Source organism: Sinocyclocheilus grahami, unplaced genomic scaffold, assembly GCF_001515645.1.
Source record: "Sinocyclocheilus grahami isolate Dianchi unplaced genomic scaffold, SAMN03320097.WGS_v1.1 scaffold1128.1, whole genome shotgun sequence".
NCBI lineage: Eukaryota > Metazoa > Chordata > Actinopteri > Cypriniformes > Cyprinidae > Sinocyclocheilus > Sinocyclocheilus grahami.
In genome coordinates, this window is record NW_015506307.1 from 31344 (window position 1) to 35155 (window position 3812).

Here is a 3812-nt window from a genome sequence, read left to right on the forward strand (position 1 = left end):
TTGTACAGATAAGCAGAGCTGGACAGGAACTCATTTGAGGCAATTGGCGCATGGCTGACCGTGATTCAGCTTTACGGCTCTCAGATGGTTGAGAAGAGATGTTAGTTTCCAGGTGGAATGCGGAGATTCCCTCGGGCATTTGTGTGATGTTCGCAAATGCCTTACAACTTTATTATTCTCAGGCCTCAGCAGAACTCAGATTTTCATGACATGTTTTTAAAAAGATTCTTATATTTATATAAGACAGTAATAGATAACAAAAACTTATTTAGAAATTTTAATTCTTGTTTAGAAAGGTGTACAGATCAGAATGCTGGATTAAATACATTATCCTCTATAGGAGCATGGAGTCTTTTACTAGACTGGTATCCTCTCAAGAGTCTTTGGCCTCTGACTGTTGACACATTCAGCATATAGGGTTTGGCCATTAATGGAGAGCTTTTGAAAAGTGGTGAGACCTTGCTCTGCACCAGTGTCATCAGAGTACAGCAGAATGCTCTGTGCTTTGTCCCCTTCCAGCTGATTCTCAGAGGAACAGCTTCCTGTACTCTGAGCAAGCTCTTCAACTCACATGTAACCCAGCTGGAATGTTACTCAGGGATATAGTGGTGACAGAAGTTTTAAGAAAATTTGCACTCAAATCCAGCACACCTCAGAAGCTAAATATTCACATTACAGCTAAGCTTTAGGATGACAATTAGGCTGCCATTTAAGCTCTTTGGATTTCTTTGTTGGATCCTCTTCAGCAGGTGTTGTCTTTAAAGCAACATCTTTCCCAGCTTCCTGCTCCAGTGTTCTTAGTTTCTTCAGAATGGGTATTTTCTTCAGTATTTCTGTGTGTAACTGAAAGCATTAGTAAGTTATTATAATTAAGTTAATCTGAAGAGATCATCTGAATAGAGCTTGATTTTTTTTGTTAAGGTAGTTAAGGTATTTCTCAGGAATTTTATGATCTCAGACCACATTGTAAAACCCAACAAAATGTCTCTTATGTATTCTTGGTTCCCTAAATAGGAAATGAGATACTGCGTCAGTAACTGTGCCTCATAAGGGAGAGTCTCATTCCCTATTCAGGGATTTAGGTTCACTTGATGCTGCAATGGTAGCTGATGTGATGGGAACCCTATCAAACTGTGACGTGCTACAAAAGTCCCTAGAAATTTTTTTAAATAGGATGAAAAAGGCCTCAAGCTGCCTCTTCCCATGCATAAAATGGGAGACAAGAGAATGTTGTTTCGAAGAAACACCTCCAACCTCTATGTGCTTAACATAAAATTATGTCCCAAACACTTAAAGTGTGCAGAGGGCTGTGCCTCCAGAAAAACACTCTCATAAAAACTTAATCACTGAACAGACTGGGCAGTGAACTAGGTCCAAATACTGTTCCCTGTACCAGGTTGCAAATATTCTACACTTCAAAGGAAATCTTCACATTAAAAATGGACCCTTCCACCACAGGTATAAAGAGCCCCGTTCACCATACCAAAAGTTTCCACATGCTTGGTTAAGGATTTCATATTGTGCCCCGAACCTGAGACAAGAGATTGTCTCTGACTGGAATCTCCCAAGGAGGTTCCTCCAAAAGGGATACAAGATCCGAGAACTCAGGATGGCCATCGTGGTGCCACTAACAGATGACAAATTTAGCCTTCCCATACTCTAGCCAGGACTGATGGAATCAGTTTGACTTGTGGAAAAGTAATACAAGCATGTCCTCAGCCACGTATGAACTAGAGCATCCAGTCCAAAAGCGGCAACAGTGAGAACCACAGATTATATTAAGCTGTTTCGCTATTGGCTGTCCATGGGCTAAGATGAATCACTTAATGAAGAGAAAAAGAAAAAAAAAAGTGGAATGATGGTGCAGGTGCTCTGTTGTGAGCCATTGATAGTTAGGGTTGCATGGTATACCGGTACAATGGTAGTATTGTGGTACTAAAGGCAGTACACAATTTCAAGTGTTAATTTTAACACGCATGTCTTCAAAAACATTACAAGAGAGTCTTTGCCGTGCTGTGCCGTGTGTAGTAAATGCTGTGTAGAATTTAGCCTTATTGAGTGTTTCCCAACGCTTCACTTCATTTTGCAATGGGCTGGACGTCGTTGTTGGCACTGCAGTTTGTCAGGAGAAAAGGACTGAAAAAATTTAGAAAAGATTACATCTCAAACATTAACACCATAATATTTTTTATATAAGAATGTATTCTCTCAGTTTGTCCATTGATCATTTGTACAAAGGCATTTTAGTGCCACGTAAAAAAAAAAAAAAATCAGAGATTGAAGTCATAATATTTTGAGAAAAAAGTAAAAACTATGATAATAAAGTTGTAGCAATACAATAATAAAGTCGAAATATTTTGAACAATTTTAAAATGAGTTTCTATGGAGATCGGAACACGACAGTATACAAACAGAAGTTAAAATCCATCATGGCGGCACTCATCGGTTCAGCACACTTGAGCACCTGCCCATTTTCCCCTTGATGCCCAAAGTGCCCTTTTGTCAAGGCTTTTTTTTTGTCAAAAAGATTAACCCAGTAACTTTGTTTTGGTAAGCCTTTTTCTGCAAGCGTCTGAAACAAAAAAGCGTATCTGATTTCGCTCCCTTGGTGACGTGGCAAAGGGATCTCATTATAATATTACCGCCCCTTAATCTGTAAGTTTCCACCCACGGCGCCGTTATTGTGTTTTCACAAGCGACAACGGTGTGCCAGTTCTAACGCCATGGCGAATGTTTGAGCAAAACATGCTAACTGTTCTGTCTTTGGCTGCACAGAGGAGCACAGAACAAAGTCCCAGCCTCAAAGGAGACAACAGAGCAGTGGATTTATTGATTTATTTACTGTATATTGCTGCAGCCACACAGATCTAATATAAACATGCGATTTATTTCCCAGCTGTTTACCTTCACAGACATAACCGACTGTTTTTGTTGCTCCTGTTTTTAACATAAACTTGTGTGAAAGAGAACTTAGTTTAGTACTCACATGCTGTGACAGGCGCTTTCTGTCCGTGTGCTTTGGATGGGTGCGCTCAGAAAACCGTATATCAGAAGTTTAAACTAATATGGTTTAAAACGCATGATTTCAGCATGATAAACATGATAATCAGAACCAAAACAGATGTTTTTAGCAGGTCCGAGCTGTAATGGCACAGCTCTATTCTGGAAAAGGGGGCGGGGAGCAGCAGCTCATTTGCATTTAAAGAGACAGGCCCGAAAAACAGCTTGTTTCTGCTTCCACTCAAAATAGGCATTTTCAAAATGATATAATAAATGATATTTTGAGCTGAAACTTCAGAGACACATTCTGGGGACACCAGATACTTATATTACATATTGTAAAAAGGGGCATAATATGTCTCCTTTAAACGCCCATTTGTGAAGGCCTGTACAATCTAACTATTGGTAAAATTAATTAATAATTGTTATTTATTTATTTAGTCATTTAGCAGACGCTTTTATCCAAAGCGACTTACAAATGAGGACAATAAAAGCAGTCAAAACTAACAAAAGAGCAACAATATATAAGTGCAAATGAAAAGTCTCGGTTAGCCTAACGCAGTACACGTAGCAAGGTATATATATATATATATATATATATATATACACTGTATATACATACACATATACATATATATATATATATATATACACATACACACACACATACATACACACATACATACATACATATACACACACACACACAAAGAAAAACAAGTAGATAGAATAGAAAAAATAGAAAGCTAGTGTTTGTTTGTTTTTTGTTGTTTTTTTAAATAAAAAAAGATAAATATAGATAAAGTAGAATT

The 3812-nt window shown here is 38.0% G+C and overlaps 1 pseudogene; it reads right to left on the reverse strand.

The window, feature by feature from the left end:
• Positions 1–305: 305 nt before the first annotated feature.
• On the reverse strand, positions 306–1617 carry LOC107567096 (methenyltetrahydrofolate synthase domain-containing protein-like; annotated as a pseudogene).
• Between the last annotated feature and the right edge of the window lie 2195 nt (positions 1618–3812).